At 47.1% G+C, this 20,925-nt stretch overlaps 1 protein-coding gene across 4 annotated transcripts in view; it reads right to left on the bottom strand.

Moving 5' to 3' along the window:
- LOC126266957 (uncharacterized) overlaps nucleotides 1-20,925 on the bottom strand; it is a 1,160,365-nt gene that overhangs the window by 5,470 nt on the left and 1,133,970 nt on the right. The window lies entirely within an intron of this gene.

The raw sequence follows: 20,925 nt of genomic DNA, 5'->3' as shown, positions 1-20,925 counted from the left end.
TATGTTGTTGTGTAGAGCTATTGTTCAATGAAAGGAAGGTAGGTTTCTACTGTCGACATTGCAAAGATTTGAAAAGAATCACTAGGTGAGCTAGATAAACAACGTCGTCTAGTGATTTGAAAAAGCACCACAGCGCCCGTCAGGCGCCATTTAGTGGGGATAACACGTCGATACCAAAAACGATGTGTGCGGAGTTTGTGTTGGCTAACACCTTCCTAACACTGTGACACTACACATGGGCTTTAAATCGAGGTCTTGAAGAATAAGTGTTTGTGAGACAAGATGTGATAATTATTATGTTTCACCAAGATCCTACAAAAATGCAATTCCAACAGAACAACGAGCACGAACTGTGCACATCGCAGCTAGTTTTCTCGGCTGCGCACGGCACTCGAAACTAAATCGAGACCCGGTCAGTGAGCGCTCTGCTCACAACGCCCTCCCGCAGGAGACGACGGCGAAGGGAGGAGAGGAGAGCTGCGCCGCTCAAGGGGGATTCCGAAGACGTTCCGAGAATCCTTGGCCCCGCGCCACCCGAGTCCCAGGGCGAGCTCCTGTTTGTTCCCTGCTACCTATGCCTCAGGGGGCTTTCCCCGCTGGTTATGCCAACAACTTGAATCCGTTGCTTTTAATTAGGAAAGAACAGCACCTAACAGCATTCGAAGGACTCAACACCTGCAGTCTGTGCATCCAATAGGTGTAACAACGTATGTGGATATGAAATGGAATGTCACATAGGTTCAGTCGTAGGTAACAGAGACGGAAGGCTTCACTGGTAGAATATTAGGGAAAGGTGATCAGTCTAGAAAGGACTCTAGTTACAGAATACTCGTGCGACATATATCAAATACCGCTAACAAGGAATACCAATCACATGTAAAGACGGGCACAACGAATAGTCACAGATTTACTTGACTCAACGGAGGGTGTCACTACAACGCTGAAAAACGTGATATGTTCAACGCCTGGCGATGTACGCCAAATATCCCGCGAAAGACAACATATACAATCTCAACAAGTATTACGCGAGGAATCTAGGAATATACTACAGCCCACAACCATCGCCTCTGCAGGAAGCGACAAGACATAACTACACTAGTTAAACGCGCACACAACCATTCATGCAGTCTTTCTGTCCGCGATCCACACGCGAGTGGGTCGCGAAGAAACGCTAAAATGTGGTCCAGTGCAGTCTGTCAAGTAATATGCGCGCTGTAATCAGTCTGTTCCTCTCTTCGCGGTCCCTACATGAAAGACACTTACGGTAGTACATTGTTTAATTTCTCGCTTAACATTGGCTTCTGGAAATTTGTAAGTAGGCTTTCACAACCCGTGTCAGCCGTATTTGCTGAGTCCGACACACTTGAGCATTATTTTATGGGGGGATGCACGAGTTTCACGTGTATACTCATTGTATTTTTCCGGAGTCGTATCAATGAACCGAAATCTACCACCTGCTTTACACTCGACTGGGCGTATGTGACGATTCCATGTCTTGTCCCCATCAAGTTGCCCCGCTCTATCCAGCGCATCGCAGAGGGTAAGTTCTGTTTCCATCTACACAAAATGGGAATCGTTTTACCGACGCGAGGAAATGATTTTGTGCGACACAGACTCTTTTATTGAAAAAGAATGCTTCAAAATCAGTACATTCGTGGTGTTATATTTGTGACGAATAATAAGGTACACCCATTTGGATGTTAAGCTGTCCGCTTGAGGACAATGGAGAATTACAGAAGAGATCCATCCACAGTGTGAAAGTTTGCTGTGGATTTTTCCATATTGGGAGGGGAAAAAAGCTGTTGTATTAACAGTAAGTACTGTGTGATATGTCAGTACACAGCGCCGGTAGCCGGATTCTACAGTACGTCCGGGTAGTTCGCGACTTCTCCTCAATGGCTGCAGTCGGCTCTCGCGTAAGAACCTAAATATACGCAGACACAACAGCACGCGGCGGCAACAGAATGCGCAGAGACCTCGCGGAACCTTGAGTCTAGGAAGGGGAGAGGGAAGAGGAGAGGAAGGGGAGTATGGGATCTAGACGAGGAAAGTGGTGGAGAGGGGCGGCGTGTCTGCAGCCGGTATGCATATGAAGGGGCAGAGAGCGCAGTTCTGCGTAGAGCGGCGCTACTTCACGGAAGGCGGCGGCCGCTTCTCGGAGTGACCGCTGCGGACACCGGGAGGAGAGGAGAGGAGAGGAGAGCGTGGCCCTGGAACGGAGTCACGCGACCGCGGGGCGCCCCCCACCGGCGGATTTGAAAAACGAGACCCGACCAGCCCGGCCGCACAAGAAGCGAAACGAGCCGCGCCGTCCGCAGTGTGATTGCCTTACGACATAATTGTCGCTGATTATTCCGGCAGGTTTTTTTCACGCCGCGACCGCTTCTCGTCCCCGCCCTCCCCGCTGTGGCCGACAGACTCGTCGTGTGTAGACGCCTCTCTCCCCGGGCTGCCGCGTCAAGAGGACACAGTCACTACTACAAAATCAGTGAGCTAGAGTAGACTCATCGCTAATAGGCGCGCGGTGCAAAGACTAGCTACTAATCTACAATATAAAACAATGTAATGCGCGTACATCCGATAATGAAGGTTAAAGCTTTTAGGTTGTTAGACAGCGTCATGTTCCTCTTTAGTTTCTTCTTAAACAATCGACATTTCGCCCCCTCTGCAGGATTCTTCTTGGGATTTTCTGGCGCTTCCAGATCGCTGGAAAGAAGACATCGAAGAAGAACCGAGCAAAGGGATTAAAACATCGATTGTGTAAGACAAAACTGGTAGGAACACGACGCGGGCTAACAATCTATTTTACCTTCTGTAACGACATACTTACATGGACGAGATAATGTTAGACTACACAATCGCCAGTATGTCTCTGCGTCCTACCGTCTAGTGCTATGCCTGCAATAATTTAACGTCCGCCCCCGTTAGCTGAGTGGTCAGTGCGACAGAATGTCAATCCTAAGGGCCCGGGTTCGATTCGCGGCTGGGTCGGAGATTATCTCCGCTCAGGGACTTGGTGTTGTGTTGTCCTAGTCGCCGAAGTGGCGTCATACCGAAAGACTTGCACCTGACTAACGGTCTACCCGACGGGAAGCCCTAGACGCACGACATTAATTTTTATTAATAATTTAACGTGGAGTGACGACATAACCCACACCGAAGTGAAAGCAGACGCGAGACTGAGATTTGTTGGAATATTCTAATGTAGTTGAATTCACATTGAAGTCTGTGTAAGTCGATCTGTATATAGATAGTTGTGGGTCCTCGGTTGTTCAGCATAAAATGTCGAATCAAAACACCTACAGGGGTATAAATTTCCAGTTGTTATTTTACTTGAGCAACCAGTTTCAGCGCTACATTACGCTATCTTCAGACCCCTTACCGACGCTTAGGAAGAATCCCACCTCTGATCCAGTCAAAATTGGGGCCAGCATTCAGTGACTGGTACCCGCAGATTTTTGACACTGCGATGCCTTCGATCATCACTTGCCCCTATTTTGACTGCACCAGAGGTGGTATTCTTCCTACGCGTCGGTCTGGGGTCCTGACGATGGCGTAATGTAGGGCTGAAACTGGTTGTTCAAATAAAATAACAACTGGAAATTTAGATGGCTGAAGGTGTTTTGATGCGATGTTTTACATTGAATTCACATACGGACGCAATTACCCACCGGGCCATCGTTCAACTAATTCTCGAGACTAGTTCGCCGCTCTGAGACCCGCATGATGTCGGATTAACAGGAGAGTTAGAAGTGAAGAAACTAATCCTGGTTCATCACGGGATTCGACTACCACGACAGAAGCGACCCTTTTGTTCAAGCGTCAGTTCTACTTTCGCAGATCGATGAGAGCGAAGCTGCGCTCCTTCCCCGCAACTCTCCTCTGTCCTCAGGCGGTGTATGTTAACGTTTGTTAACACCCGTGGCCGACTGCCACGATAAGCGTCCACATTATACAGGGCGTTCGGAAATTCCCGTTACAAACTTCTAGGACTAGTAGACGGGAGTGAGTACATAATATTTTGAACAGGAACGTACCGTTTCCGTTCTACGACCGTTTCAATTCAGATGTGTAACGCGTCCACGTCTGCTGAGGGAGTGAGAAGAGTCTCAGAGTTGCTTGCCTTGGTATGCAATACGGTAGACAGGATGATGCGTACTACGTCAGACCGTCACCTTATGTTCCTTAACGCATGCAAAGTATAATTTACGAGACTGCAATGTCTGTAGCAACGTTGGTGTTCACACCATTGAGCTGTTGTTGTAACGCATCAGTACTGTTCTGCACGCAGAGTATGCTGGGTCTTGTTTTGGAGTAATGTAGACACATTATGTTCAAGTTTAATACAAACAAATGTGATAAATGGATGTTTCGTTATGTTTGCTTTCGAACTGTTACATAATAATCGTATTATGTCACACCTAATTCAATTCCTCGAGCAGAAGTGGATGAGTGAAACAACGGAATGAATTGAAACCATACGTACTTACTCTCCTCCACAAGTCCTAGAAGTTTGTAACGTGAATTTCCGAACGCTCTGTGTAGTGTAGAAGCTGCGGTATTTAAAGTGCATGTGAGTTGCTGAGTTCACTCGAATACACTGGCAGGATTCGCGGCTATGACCCTCTGCCAAAGTGTGGAGTATTAATGGATTAGGTGGCTAGGTTGTCGCCTCGTTAGCAGCGGGGACTGGTGCAGGTACAGGCACGGCAAGGGCGCGTTCGTGCCGGCAGCCGTCGCCACGGGCTGTCGCAATTAGGAGCGACCTGTCCACTGCTGCGCTCTGTGATTAGGCCGTTCGCTAAGGCTCTCATTACGCGCCGGCGGGATAAATTATGTTTCATTAGAGCACGCCACGGCCCGGCGTCAGTACAGTACGGCCGTTTTGCGCGCATGCGTGCGACGCTGAGGAGCAGAAAACTATACAAAAACAAAAAAGGGTCCAGGGTAGGGAAGGCAGCGAGGATGGAAATCCGGAGCAGTGCCGCAGGCGCGATACGTCGCGAGTGGCGGACGGACGCTGTTCTCGCTTCTGGCCCACGACCTGACTGCAACATCGCGATAGATGCAAATCACGACCTCAGCTACTCGTTAGAAAATGTATTAATTTTCCCTACCAGCCGCATTCATCGTTTATCATCATGTGGCAAGTGCCTGGAACCTTGTCAGGTGCTTCGCACAATGTAGTTCTATAGCTAATTTCATCGTAACGTAGGAACGAAATGGCAATTGACCTCGATGGCGTTACATCATAAGGCCAGATACAGAACTATATACTACAGAAACTCTCTCGATACATGCCAAAGCACTTCAAGCACTTGTCACGTCATGTTCCCCGAACGCAATTGGTACTTAAATTTCCTGAGCATCAGCTGAGAGGAGATTTACATACTTCTTCAAAGTATCAACAGCTGTAGCAAAGCATTTATGTCGAACATGAATAAAGTATTTCATGTCTTGGAAACTACTGAGTGAGATTTCTGTATATGATATTTACGATTGCCTTCCTACACAGGAAGTTGTTACCAGGAGTTTCGGAGTTAAATAACTCTGTTTCGCACAAGATCTAAGATATTTCGCTGTGACAGTTAACACTTTCCTAGAGCCTTCTACCAACAGTCAAATTCATTGCCCGAAACCGAGCAAGTGCTTCACGGAATTATCGCGGAGTACTGCGACAATATCCGCTCGACTGTGCAGCAAATTCAAATGTGGTAAGAGCCACTCCTTCCAATTACTGACTGTGGGGTTTCGGCGCTTAGGCCACGGATGGGTAGCTACTAAAACGCTAAAGGCTAGTTCTTTGGTTTTTTGTCACGGTCTTCCGGCTGACAGCGTGCAGCGCCCAATGCAACCCACCCTTTGCCTGTGCCTCGGCGCAATATCAGTCCGTCCGTCCGTAGCATGTGGGATAAAATGTTCGGAATAGGGGAAGAACGCAAGCGGTGTGTTGGCGTGATGAGAATGAAGGCACGCCGGCGGAGGCGTTCAGTATGTTTGAGAGCGTGTGTTTGGCGTTAGCTCGTCCCCCGGGCCACGCACAATGGGCGCCGCGTGGTGCCGAGGAGCTGGCCACCGGAAGCCCGCTTCCTCCGCGTCTTCTTCCGACGACCAGCCCGCGCTGTCGCCACTACTTCCACCGTGCGCAGCACAAGCTCACCGTCTCCTTTACACGTACAGGTTGCGACGCACCCCGTATCTTACACTTTCATGTATCTCCCAGGACAGCAACAAAACTTTTAAACAATCTCATCCGCACTGATGTCAGTCTGATCTGCATATGAATTACATTTTCAGAGCCTCTTTAAGACTGTCAGATTGTATCCGATATGGTACTGATGCCAATCACAAAGAATACAAAGTGTTGAAGAGCTATATGAGCCTGATAGCTTATTACGACAAATATCTGCAAAGAATCCTCAACCTGCGTCTACAGTTAGAAGAGGACTGAAAGACCAATAGTCTGGATTAAGAAATGGAAAAAAAGACAAGCGATGCGCTTAGGCTGTTACGAATAAATGGCGGAAGATGTGGGTGTTAGTCGTATTTGTGAAACTAGGAAAAGGATTCAATACAATGAAATGGACAACGTTTGCGGTAGAGCGTGTTCTAATCTGGAAAGTTTCTAAGGAAACAAGTTTATTTAATAATTTATATCCCATTGAACAAAAAAATATATTTTTGAAACTGGATGACAGAGGAAATCAAAATCGGAAGGTGAATGTTGCTACGGTGCATTTTACTATCGATCTTATTCAACATTCAGTCGGCAGCGATAGGCAGAATTGTACAAGAAAAGAAGAGGTACATAAGTGGGAGGAGATAAAGTGCATGCAGTTTCTTCGTGATGTGACGTTATTAGCTCAAGATGTGAGGACAATCAGTGGCAGTTCAAAAGAATTGAGATACACCTGTGAACAACAGGGTATGAACGTTAAAAGACGAACCCATTTGTTCTTGCCAGGGATAAAAGGGATCTTAAATTCGAGAACTGGGACAGTAACAGGTAATGCAGGACAATATCTTTTGATATATGAAACCTTAACAACAAGTGAGAAAGTGAAAACACGAATAGCAACGACAAAGGAGACTTCTAGAGAAGCACAGAAAATTATGTATGAGTCCTTGGATAAGAAATATAAAACACATTTCGGCAGTGTGTAGCCTTCCATGGTCTGAAAAACACGCACGCACGCACGCGCGTGCACACACACACACACACACACACACACACACACACACACACACACACACACACACACACACACACACACACACAAATCGGTAAGAGTAGTGTTTGAAAGCCTCTGAAGTGTGAATATCGCGAAAGACAGAGGTGTGAGTTAAAGGTGTAAAAAATGGATCGCTGATATTAAAGTGGTGGAGGAGGAAAAGATAATTGCTAAGGACAGTCGAGAGTAAGGACAAAATCTCGCTGGGCTACAATGAAACAGATACTATAATAAATCATACTTCAGAAGAACTGTAAATGGACGATGGGCGTAAGGTTATTGGACACAGGAGAAGTCAGCTAATATGATCACTATAAACTCGCCAGAGTAGGAAACTAAAACCATGGTGGACATGAGGCACGGAGACCTTGCTGCAAAAGATGTGCCGCTACAGAAAGAGCACGAATGATGATCACGGTATAATGATGTCACCGGGAACAGGGAGCACGCCTACCTGAAAAGATGCTGAGCAGCGACAATCTGGAAATTTTACTCGAAAGCTCTTATTCGGATGCACGTAACTTGGCGATGTTAAAATATAAAAGTGAACTATTTTGCGTACTTTGGCCCGCAGATTGTCATGTGTTTCCCGAACTCTTTTTCGTGGGGTTTTCATTGGCAGCGCCGACGCATACCAAGCAATGGGACGTGACTGCAGGCGGCCGAGCAGGGCTTTTGCGCTGCAGTCGCGATACACCTGTGGAGTAGGTGCATCAGCGGAGACAATGCGCGGCATCGCGAGCTGACAAAGGCAGCCGCAGAGGCAGCGGCAGGCGGTCGCTGCTTCCTCGTTACGTAAGCGCAGCATCCGTGGCCTTCAGCACGGAATGATGGCAAGCCTCGCGACACCTCATGCAAGGCACAAGTGCCGCGCGCCTTCCAGCTAGAGGCGCTACTCGTATTTCTCTCCTCCGCAGTTTAATGCTGTAACCCTCGTATAGCGGCGAGCCTGTCGGAGACATAGCACCTGTTCCACGCGAAACGCTCGGGGAAGCAAATTAATGTAACGAGTAATCACAGCGTTTACTGCCGATAGTTGCAGAAAAGAAGGGGAAATTACATCTAAAAAAACAAACGCTTTTTGAAGCACTGGATGAAAGGTTACAATCGCGACTTAAAGCCTTCATTCAACGCGCCGCGGTTGTTTAATGGTACACAGTCTATAAAGAAATACATACCAGACCACTTTTCTAACTTATTCAGGGTTTAATTTCTACAACACGACTCTTCTCTTTAATCTTAGTCAACTGATATGACACCTGCAAAATCGTTTGTAGAAGTCGTAAGGAGAAGTCAAATGAATCACAACTCGATGGAAGAAACAAATAGCAGAATTAGACGTTGGCAATGAGACCCCGAGAGGGAGGTGCGCGGAAAGAGTTTTTCTGCCACGTGCGCAATATCACTTTTGCACGCAGCGTGTAGCATTCGTATTGTAGGGTATCTCTTGTGTGTGTTGTGTGGTACCATATTCGAATTGTATGATGAAGAGAGAATGGAGAGGGGATGAAAACCGGTACCGACATATACCCTACTCAAATTGTGCAGATGGTTCTGAGCACTATGGGACTTAACATCTGAGGTCATCAGTCCCCTAGGACTTAGAACTACTTAAACCTAACTAACCTAAGGACTTAACACACATTCATGCCCGAGGCAGGATTCGAAGCTGCGACCGTAGCGGTCGCGTGGTTCCAGACTGAAGCGCCTAGAAACACTCGACCACACCGGCCGGCTGAATCGTAGTAAGGAAGCCACCGGACTTAACGCCCCATCCAGCGGACGGATCACCACAAAAATGTCACATTCCCTCGCTTAATGATACATTACGTACAGGTTTGCAATTTAATCCAGGGCAGTGGCGCAAAGTTTGATCAGGGACTTCCGGCCACCACTACTCCTTCCCTTGCTGGCCAAATACAGTCGGTGAATACTTCTTACCCCAGCAGGAATCGAACAGCCAACCTCCTAGCCGAACGTTACTTCATGTGTATTATTTTAGCCAAGGTAATGAAGAATTTTTCGAGACAGGTGCCATCTAAGCATATTTTCATCTTAGGGCCTATTTCTTTTTCTCCAGAGCCCGTAAACTACATTTCATTGTAGGTGTTGCAATTCTGATAACAGTTCAATTATTTGTTGGGATACAAGGTTTCATTTGAAATTACTTCGTACGTTCCTCAACCATAATTTTCTGTGTTAGAGCCCATCCAGATGCAGTGGGTTGTGGGCCGCTGTGGCGATGCGATACGCCGCGGTCACGTGCAGGTGGACAAACAGCGCTAAATTAGACGAGCGGTCCCAGCATAAGGCGACACCCGGCCCGAGGCGGGCGACAGCGCCTTATTCGGTGCAGGCGTGCAGTGATACTGTATTCTGTTTACGCCCGCACAGCGCTACGTGACTCAGCGTGCTGCCGCAGCACGGCTAGGGCGGCGGACGCTTTTCCACGCCACCCCGCAAACAGACTGCACAAGCGCTCACGGCTCACTAGCCTACTTAAGAAACTAGCTCGTCACTCCCCAGGTCTGAAATCTTATTGACCGCTACTACAGGGCACGTTCTCCTCCAAACACGCTTTAGTAGACACGTAGTCAGTATAGTAACGTGATAATTACTGTTCCTGTTACACTTTTATTAAATTATTAAAGACTTAATAGTCAGTGGTAGCGTCAGCTGCACTCTGAGGCGGTTACTCTTGCTGTTGAAGCATTCATTAGTCCCGACACTGGTTTGATGTAACTCTACACGTGCAATATATCCCGTAGAAGTCTTCATCTCTGCGTAACTGCTGCGACCTACTTGCATCTGTCCATAGACTTCCTATTCGACCCATTGCGTAAGCGTCCGCGTGCACACACACACACACACACACACACACACACACACACACACACACACACTTCATCCACTAATAAATTACCTATTCGTTGACTCCTCTGCCTATGTCCCATCAATTATCAATTATACCTTCTTTTAGTCCGCCATACACCTAGCTACATAGTTTTCAGAGTTATTTTGCACTTCCACGTTTCTGAATCATCTATTCTCTTCCTGTGTGTACTGTTTATAGCCACTGAGCGAGGTGGGCAGTGGTAAAACATTAATTTTGGAAGCGCTTCGTTCCTTTCTTTTGTCTATCATCCACGTTTCACTCCCACGTAAGGCTACACTCCAGACAACAGCTTTCAGAAAAGGTTTCTTAACACTGTAAGCCATATTATGTGTCAACAAATTTTTCTCTTCCAGGAAAGTTTTTTAACGTCTGGATTTTATATCCTCTTGGAATAAAACTGAATATTCGTACAGACAAAATATCAACATGGAGCTAAGAATAGATACCAGTCCCTAATGTGGACGAAAATCTGTCTGTGTACTTCGCAACGAGGGAAAAATCATGGACATTGTTTGTGTTAATCCATATCGTTCCACTGACCTTTCCAAACAATCACATCGCTGGAGCTGACATATTGGCAAGCTACAACGCCTGTTCTCCATCGAAATATGAGCGGCAGACACAGAAAAAATTAAAGCTAGTTTTCATCATTATTGCAGTTACTGTGGCCTGAACATGCTGAAACATGTTAGAAGTTTATGAGAGAGATATGTCGAGTTCCTGGATGGTATGTAAAACCACAGGTTTATCGAAAATAGCATGCAGCATCCGCCGAGGAAACATTCATACAGTACAACGCGGAAACGGTGGAAAATGGATTCTGAACGGCTGTCAACCCACGAAACATGAAATTCAGGGAGTCGTTTTTGGCCGTACGGAGTAGAATGCAGGTTGTCTGCCGACAAAACAACAAGGTATTCGTCTGAAGTTTTTTTTTTTTTACTACGTGCGCTCCTTTCAAAACGAAAAACGATAGAAGGAAGACGGAGTAAGGTCCTCTGTTTGGACAGCGTCCGTGGTAGGGGAGGCAGGCCAATTAAGGAGAATGGTTTGAGAAGAAAACAGGGCGAGCGAGGCGCGTCATTAGAAGCCGCCGACACGCGAGCCGCGAGCCCGCAGCGTCGAGCGGCGCACCGCACCGAAGGCAATTACTGCTCGCACCTCCCACCTGGTGCTCTGACTCTGCCGGCTTGTCAGCGGGCACTGAATAGCCGTGTGCACTGCACTGCTTTACATTTCGGCCGCCTGCGCGTAAACGGGGACGTTTGTTTGCTCACGTGATTATTCAGCTCCTCTTACGAGATTAGACGTAACACGTAGAACAGAAAATTCCAAATTGGTCACAGCAAATTGGACAGCGTATTTCTCTATCAGCAATCAGCTATGATAGTCGTACGACACAGAATTGATTCAATATTTCTGCGACAATGTTACCACTTCCCATTAGCACACCTGAACGTGCGAATTTGTTGGTAACAGACGAACTAATTTCGCATGTCACTCCTCAGTATATGCGGTAAATCATGATGTGCATTACACATAGATTAGACAATTTAACTGCAACTAAAATTCTCACAGCCTATTCACAGACGTCGCAGTTTCTCACAGGGGTGAGACGTTAGTAAACTGTTGAGAAATACCGCAAGCCTCGCATATTATCAGTGTTTGGCGCAAAGACTGACAGTTGGGAGTCACAGAAATACTAAACAATCTACAATAGTCATAACATTTAGCACAAAATTCGGAAAAAGATTAGCGATAGTTTTTAGCAATTACATCACATAATTTTGAGTGTAGATTGTTATTAAACTTGTTTTACTGCTGTTTTTAAGTTTCAGGTCACACAAATATTATTAGAAAGTTATCAGGTGACTTAGAAAGAAAGAAAAATGGCGAATAATACATATATTTCCGTCTTTTTAAACAACCCATCTGCCGATGTTCAAAGAAGTCGAAACAGGATATGACGTCATTTATAAGGCCCGAGGCTGAAAAAAATATAATAAAAATTTTTGTTTACAAGACGACCACTGTGTTTCCCTTACGCAGTATGCCTTATCCTGTTGAGTCGCAGTTACTTCTTTTAAAATACTCCTTATCGCGTATTTCAGTATCGAGATATTAGCCATGCCGGAACGCGTGGTAAGAAAAATTGTAAAATAAAATAATTGCGATCTGAAAAACAATTATCTGTGTAAAATCTCCACCGGTGCGAGAACGTCGTGGTTTATAGCGTACGTGAGTCTGAAAACTGCGATACGAGTTAACTGATCGCTCCGGTGGGTTAGACATTACAATCGATACCCGGAGCAGCCTCCCACGAAAGATATGCTTGACATAAACATACGAAGAAGGGAAAACGATTCTGGTCGGCTAGACTGTGACTGCGCCGTGCCGTGGTTTAGTGGCTGCAGAGGTTCGTGTGTACGCTAGTTGGAAGAGCGCGGCCTAGGTGTGAGTACACCGCGGCTGTCGCGAGGGCGGCGCTTTCCCAAGCGCACGGGCGGGCTCGGTTTGACCCGTCACATGGCTCCTCCCAGCCGCGCCGGTATCGGCCGCCTCATCGCCACACGCCCGCCGAGGTGGCCGACCCCTACAGTTTCTCACGTACCCCGCAGTTCGCGTCAGCCCGAGGTGACGCTACGTCAAACGCGCGAACGACACTGCGGTGTCGCCCTACTCTACGCGAGCTAGTTTTCGGGGAATTCCGCAGTGTCCTTTAAAATCATTATTTCGTCACAGCAGTTTTCGATTTAATATCTCGGCCAACTTGGCAAAGAACGGTAAGTGCCTGCTCGTTCACGGTTGACTAGCGACTGACCTCACCCTGCTTTTGTTTTATCATTATTCTCCACTCCGAGGGGTAGAGCGGGCCCATTGCATACCCCGGCTTTTTTCAGCCTAAGCTCTACATTCTGGGAGTGGGACAGAGGAATTTCCAACTGAGAATATTTGTGAGGGGATTACTATCTCTGGCATTTCCGTTACAACCCAGGGAAATCTCTCGAAAACGTAGGGCAGAATCGAGGGAAACGAGGTATTTTAATGTGTAAGAGAACAAGACTGATGATACATTCGACGTCTGCCGCACTGAGCCACTCCAAGGAGCAATCCACAAAGGATGTGCTACTGCACGGACGTATGCAGTTCCCATTATAGCGTTTTCGGCTCCTCGTCACCATGCACTATAGAACAAATCTGTACGGTTTTATTATTATGCTACGTAATGATGGTATCGCAATATATGAACAAGACCAGTCTTTGTCCACCTGTTGCATCGTCCAGCTTGATGCTTCAATAGTAAAGAGCATGTCTAGGAACCGAAAGGTCGTGGGATCGAATCCCAGTCAAAACCTGTAATTTTTCGGTCTGCCTTTATTCTAAGCTTTATCTTCCGCTGATGTGATGCCTGTGTGCCAGAAACGACACGCGGTTCGTACTCACTTTTCGTTAACAGGATTACTAGAGCAGGTTAAGTGCACTTCAGTCGCCGCAAGGGGCGTCCAATTGAAAGACTTGCATCAAGCGGCTGAACAACTCTATCGAGGGACAGCGTTATGATTACTGTTTAGGATGTTATCACACAACTAAGGACTGTACGCTTGTCCCTTATTAGGGTCCCGCCATTGTACCTTCACAGTGACCAATAAAATACTTGCAGCTATAAATAATACTTTCTCCTCCCCAGGCAGGATAGCCAAGTAAAAGCAGTGCGTTTCGGAATTTACTATTATTCCACTGCGCGGGCACTTGATCCCCGAATGTGAAACTATGTCTGTGGCGCAGACGTGGAGCTGGAGCAGTGGGTCCCTACGACTGACTGAAGCCTCCCGGACGCTGCGCCGGCCGTGACGGCTGGCGGCTGGAGGCGCAGCCGGCTAGGTGAGGCAATGGGAGGCGGCGCTGACGTCATTGGCCGAAATACAATGAAGCGTGCCTGCAGCTCCGTCACCACTGTACTCACCTCCGGTCTGTCGCCGCTTACCGCCTTCACTACGCTACACTTTCGATCTGCTGTCTTCTACTATGCAGCATGCCAACACAAGACATCTACTACTGTCACACTTTCTACGAGCAAGGCTAGTACAACACAGGACAGCACAGGTAGCTTTAGCTACATCTACGACAACCACTCAGAAGCACAAGTCAACTGAAAAGCGTGTGAAACAAACAGACAGATATTCTACTCAGCCACTCGCACAGCACCCGTCGCTCCGCTATGCACACACTTCTCGGCTAGACGGCAGGTCATTATTGCAATACATTCGAGCGTTAAGTGACCTCGAATGTTTTCTTATCAACGATGCATTTTTATTCCTGTGAACTCTAACGGACGGGGTTGCTGGGAAAGTGGAGGCTAGCTCCGCTCCGCAATTAATCGAATATCAGACGAGTCATGAGAGAGTAAACGGTAGTCAAGACTGTAGCCTGTTTTGAAATAGGCCAGCGGACACCAGCTTACACTCTGAATGGCTAAATGATAAAATTAAAAGTCAGTTATACCAATATCACCAGCCAATCACTTGTTCTCTCACTGCGTAATAAGACCAGACTGCCGCCGCAAGAGGGCGGAGTGAAAATTTCCAAAATTCTCCTACAAGGCTGACAAATATGGGTGGCAAATTTGCTTTCAAACTCTCGCCAAGCTAACTACTAATGCAAAGATGATATACAGAGGTAATCAATGTCTAAATCTTTCATGCAATCGGAACTGAAATCGTCTGGTATTAGAACGGGTATACGAGAAGAGCAGAACAAAACATCGCATGCCCCAATACCATAACATTTTTATCGAAAAGGTTGTCACCTACCGGAGGAAAAATGGCACCGGCGATCACTATATCAGCGCCGCAGGACGACAAACCGACTTACTGTTTTTACTACTTGAAGAGTATGGTTAAAAGATGTAAAATAATAAACACATATGATAAAGAGTATACAAAATTTCACTTTTTGTTAAAATCTGTGGAAAAAAGGAAATGGACGTATACAAAAAAAAAGTGGAGAGACTTTGCTCGACCAGCAATAACAGACGGCCGAAAAAACCGAAAAAAGAGAATAAATTAGTCTCTCTTAAACATAATACGCAAAATAATAAACCTTTTTCACGATCATCTTAGAGTTCCCTAAAGTTTAGGTGAGTTATGCTCTTTGCAGTCTTCTGTAGCTAACACAGAATGTTATCATTGGAAATTAATATAGTACACTGGAGAATCCTCCCACCACAGGTGACCACGTGTCGGTTGGAGGGTAGCGTTCCACTGTTGCTTATGTGAAAGTGTTGGTCTATCGCGCGAATGACCCGCCCGGATTCAGTCCTCACCGCTCTTGATGATTTTAAAGTGGAGCAAAGTGCACTCACGCTGTCGAGGAGCCACTTGGACGAGAGGAAGTGGCTCCGGTTATGAAGAAACCGCAAATGACAGCCGGGACAGCGGTGTGCTTACTCTCTGCCCTTCCATACAGTCATTCAATATGTACATTATGTCACGGCGACCCGATTGAATTAGATTCCGGTACCGCCAGACGACATCTAGTCAGAGTACGTGTCGGCGTGTTGTAGCGCGGCGAGATGAAAATGTACGCAGGGTCGGCTGGTGGGTTGCAGAGCGGCGCAAGAAGCTGTAGTCGGCGCATTCCGGGGAATTTATTGAGTGTTGCGGGAGGCGGTGCTAATTGTGGCCGATGCCGGTGGTGGCAGCCGTGAGAGTGGTCGCTTTTTGCCGCGGAGTGATTTGCCTGCCGTAAAACTGCGCCGCCGATCGTAACCGTGCCGTGGGACCGACCGGAAGCAGCCGCCGCACCACCTGGGCCGCAGGCAAAGGTGCTGCGTTCGTACCTTCCACTGTAGCCTCTTGTATCGATTCCCGCAAGCTCTCCAGAGATTCTTTTCAGACTACGCAAATCAGGATCACTCCGATCGACGGCGCCGCGAACCTACTGAACTTCGTTCTGCTGTAAAGTACAAATTGTCACTTACGCTGTTTCTCGCTCTAGTAATATTGAGAGTGTGCAAATAAAATCTGGTATCAAGTGTGGGATTTTTACGTGGTCAATTAATGTGTCGAGAATAATGAAAATTTATGCAAGGGCGGGATTCGAATCCGGATTTCGGGGCAGTCACCTTAACCTTTATGTTATCTGAACACGCATCCAGGCCCCTCTCAAACTTTCGTTGTAACTGCTTTTCTTGCAATTGCTTCAGAAAAAAAACACAGACGGTTCTCCATTCCCGATGAGGCCACTAGGAAAACGGAACGGATATTATGCCGAACCGTGGCTAAACTTCCACAAGGAATATATATCAATTTGACTGACAGTAGATGAATGGTGGTATGTAATACGTATGAAATCAGTGAAGATGCAATGACATTTTATCAGTGTATGTCCTGGCATATCTATTACACTGGAACAGGGACTAGCAATCTTCATCGATCGTCAATGAGCTCCACAGATTTCATTTCAGTGAAATTAATTCAGCTGAAACGGGCGGATCACTGCTGTATCATTCCCAGTAGACTACTTGCTATTATTAATAACTTTCGTTTACGCTCAAAGACGTTAAGTGGGGCAGCCTTCAGCTGCCGTAATAATACTTATCCATAGACTTCTGCAAGAATTTCACTTAATTGAAGAAGTGAAGAAATTTGCACTAGTGTACGATTTGTTTTTGCCTCCATGTTATGGTAGAGGGTGGACATGATTAATTCTTGGGCTGTATTTTAACGTTGTGCTTAGGCTGTGGGTCGTGTCTTAATAAATACGGCGTCTGTATATAAGTTTTGTTTATTAATTACATATGCAGGTACAACGTACCACGACTTAAGTTCATTTCTCTAGTTAGTTCTACTTCGGAAGTCTTGGCACCAACAGAGAGCAGTGCATGATAGCATGTTATCTGTCAAGAAGGCACTGACAGCAACCAAACAAGAGGTAAAATTTCCACGAAGTCTTAATGCCTTCAAGCAGAATAGAAGCCCAGCGCCCCCAGGTAAGTCGATCAAAAGATCGTGTCGGTTTCTTATTCACAATGTCAAACACATCAGAATGTAAAAATGAACAAGATTACTTCAGAGTTGACGTGAAACGAACTAGACACCGTAACAAAAGGAGGCTGCACGAGGGTATGGTGTCCGAAGCGGAACTAGAGCGCCGCTGGGCACGTCATGAAACACACAGTGTACAGCAGGGATCCGCCCACACGTAACCGGAAGTCGAGAGACGGCAGACAAGGAGGCCCGCCGGCTGTACGACTGACAAGGGGCACAAAGGCTGCGGCGAAATAAGTAGGATAGCGAGCAGGCGGGCTATCGGGGATTCATTAGGCGTGCCGCGAGGGGACGAGACGGGGTGAATGCGGCCTGGCACGTGACGGCCGGCCCCCGCCAGGTGTCCGGCCAGCATCCGGGAGCCGTGCCCGGCGCACACACATCCGCACCGGCACAGGGTCCGAGCCGCATTTCTCACACACGACACCTACGCGTACGCTAACTCCTTCCGTGTTGCAATTCTGAGCATTTTGTCAAGAGCTGATTGTGACTGTAGCTTATGGATATTTTTGCTAGTAATACGCTGTCTTAACTTTCGACAGTACAAAACTAGCAGATGTAACACCCAAGCACAGTTATGTGCTCATTGGAAATGGAGTTGTAGATCCGGCACGTATTGGTCTTAAACAGGAAAATAAAATACAACGATTTACTGAGCTTTTACCTACGCTTATTCATAAAGCTATGAAATTTTTAAAGTGGTCCTGACTATCTTTCTAAATAGTTCCGTCAAGTGTACCACTGGTAGCAGCTACGCTTTAGCCCGGCGCGTATGACTCATCTACCTGCCCACCAACAAGACCCTTGCAAAATGTTCATATGTGTGTGAATTCCTATGGGACCAAACTACTGAGGTCATCGGTCCATAGACTTACACACTACTTAAACCAACTTATGCTAATAACAACACACGCCCGAGGGAGGACTCGAACCTCCGGCGGGAGGGAGACGCTTGCACATAACTGATTCCGCCAGTTCGCTCAGTTCGAACTTCTAGGCGGACGCAAGCAACACTGTCTGGCAGAATTCGAAAAGAAATCGAGCAGATTTCGAAACTGTGGCAACCTACGCGTGCCAGAGCCCAAGCCTCCGTGAAATGTCAGGAGGCTGACTGCAGGAATCCCCAACATTTAGACGACGTGCGTCACCGACTGCCACAGTTAGGAAAAGAAGCGGCGTAAACACCGTATTAGAGCAACGCTCTGAATCTCATTGAAAGGCGAGAAAAACAACGGCGAAAAGTGTGTCGCCCGTAATGCTATGAAATGTCACGTTCAGCCGTAAAGGGAGGACGAGCGAGGCGGCACGGGGAAAAACTGCTGACCGGACTGCTAGCCAGGGAATGTCCACCTATACACAATCACTTTACTTGGGTCTTCAGAATCGAGGACTAGCTGACGTCTCAACAGCTTCTTACATTATTCCAGCAGCTAATGTGAAATAAGTTTTACTTTTTTTGATGGAACGGTGTGATAACCAGTATTTATAAAAAGGTTAACAATTAAAAAAATACAGAGACCAGGAGGCGGTGGCTACTGTCTTGCACCACGTACGAAGAGCTAAGACACGTGAGCCATTTTCCTGGTCTCCTTTAGCTTCAGTGGAGAAGCCTGCTAGAGAGCGAGCAGACCAGCTGTTCTGTTCCCGAAAACTCATATGAGTGCGCACGCAGACACTACATATATTCCAATTTAATTATCATTTATGGGCGAAATGTTCAGTTGGCCGCTGGGTCGTACAGCATACGACTGAAATAGTAGCAAGCCAGATAAAGCTACAATCAGCACAAATGGTTCAAATGGCTCTGAGCACTAGGGAACTTAACTTCTGAGGTCATCAGTCCCCTAGAACTTAGAACTACTTAAACCTAACTGACCTAAGGACATCACACACATCCATGCCCGAGGCAGGATTCGAACCTACGACCGCAGCGGTCACGCGTTTCCAGACTGTAGCGCCTAGAACCGCTCGGCCACCCCGGCTGGCTTAAAATCAGCACCACCTGAGATCTTCCCATCACAGCTGCTTCAACGAACACGTGGTTGTCGGTTCACGTCCCAAATCATTATGATTTTTCTGAAACTGTCTTCAAATTTTCATATGTGGTAGAACCCAGAAAGTTTTACGCTCTGGCCATCTTCTAAAATTGCAAAATGCTGTTCCGGCCACGCATAAAACTGAAGAATCACACGAATTTCCACGTCAGTTACACCAAAATATAAGTAGTAGTTTTCGTTGTTCTACAGATGCGCAGACTATTTATAGATGGCCATCTCAATACTATCGCGTGCGATGAGAATTTAGACTTTAATTCCTGTTTTCGCCTCTTGTCAACAACGTAATTATCTAGCGGTAAAATGTTTTGCAATGCTATGACACACTAAAGTGAAATGTGTGGCCGGCCGCGGTGGTCTAGCGGTTCTAGGCGCTCAGTCCCGAACCGCGCGACCGCTACGGTCGCAGGTTCGAATCCTGCCTCGGGCGTGGACGTGTGTGATATCCTTAGGTTAGTTAGGTTTAAGTAGTTCTAAGTTCTAGGGGCCTGATGACCACAGATATTAAGTCCCATAGTGCTCAGAGCCATTTGAACCATTTTTGAAATGTGCTAAAAACTGGAGTGTCTCCCGGCAAAACTGCGATAGTGTAAGCGACCAACATGGAGAAAACTTTCAGCAAGCAGTTTCGACTATCGAAGAAAGTAAGGAAAACAGTATTAGCCGCTTTCTGTGGCATACTGTCCCAGTGTCGTTACCAACAAATATACAAAAAAAAAAACAGCGGCCTGAGTGACCATAATTAGAGGAAGAACGATAAACACATCAGAAATATTTAAATAGTTAAGAAAAGGAAGGAAATAGAGATGAACTTTGCCCTTTTCGTGCCCAAGTTACTCGAAAAGCTTAAGGTCAGATATTTTCATCAAAGAAAGACAGATGTGATAGGAAACGTCACGAGGCCTGCTTTTGGGATTTAATAGGTTCATCCACGTGCTGCTATTTTCCGAAGTGTGAGTGGGGTCGCTTAACGTGGGACGACTAAAGCCGCGACAGAACTCCTGGGGACGTCGGTGGCTGTCAGTGGCAAGATGACTTAGGCGACTCGCATCGATGGAAACGGCAGGAACGGAAAGAAGAGCCGGGCGCTGAGCGCGGATTCCGGCGTGCCGAGGCGCGGCCGCACAGCTGCGCCAGACGTCAGCGGGCAGCAATGTGCTGCGTGCGGCCGGGCTCCGGTTTCGTCGCCACCTGTTGCTGCGCACGCGTGGGACACCGCGACAGATAGCCGGCCCGCGGCGACACGCCGTCTGCGTCCCCGGCCACACCGGCCGACTGCCACCTCACACGGCTATGTCTGTGCTCGTGATTGGCGTCTAACACCTCACACGTCGTCGCTACCGTGGAAACATTTCTATTTCCGTAATACGCAGTCTGCCATCTGACAAACAGCACTTTCAGAACGAATGTTGCCGCGCGGTTAGAGGCGCCATGTCACTGACTACGCGGCCCTTCCCGCCGGAGGTTCGAGTCCTCCCTTGGGCTGCTCTTAGCATAAGTTAGTTTAAGTAGTGTGTAAGTATGGGGCCGATGACCTGAGCAGTTTGGTCCCTTAGGATTTCACACACATTTGAACATTTCTGAGCAGAACAAATGTTCGCTCTGCGGCGCAGTATGTACTGATTTTAAACTCCCTGGCAGACTAAAAATGCGTCGGATCGAAATTCGAACAAACGAAAGGTAATGGCCCTAGC

This window comes from Schistocerca gregaria, chromosome 4, assembly GCF_023897955.1.
Source record: "Schistocerca gregaria isolate iqSchGreg1 chromosome 4, iqSchGreg1.2, whole genome shotgun sequence".
NCBI lineage: Eukaryota > Metazoa > Arthropoda > Insecta > Orthoptera > Acrididae > Schistocerca > Schistocerca gregaria.
Note: the sequence above shows the minus strand (reverse complement) of the source record. Positions and strands in the feature narration are given on the sequence as shown.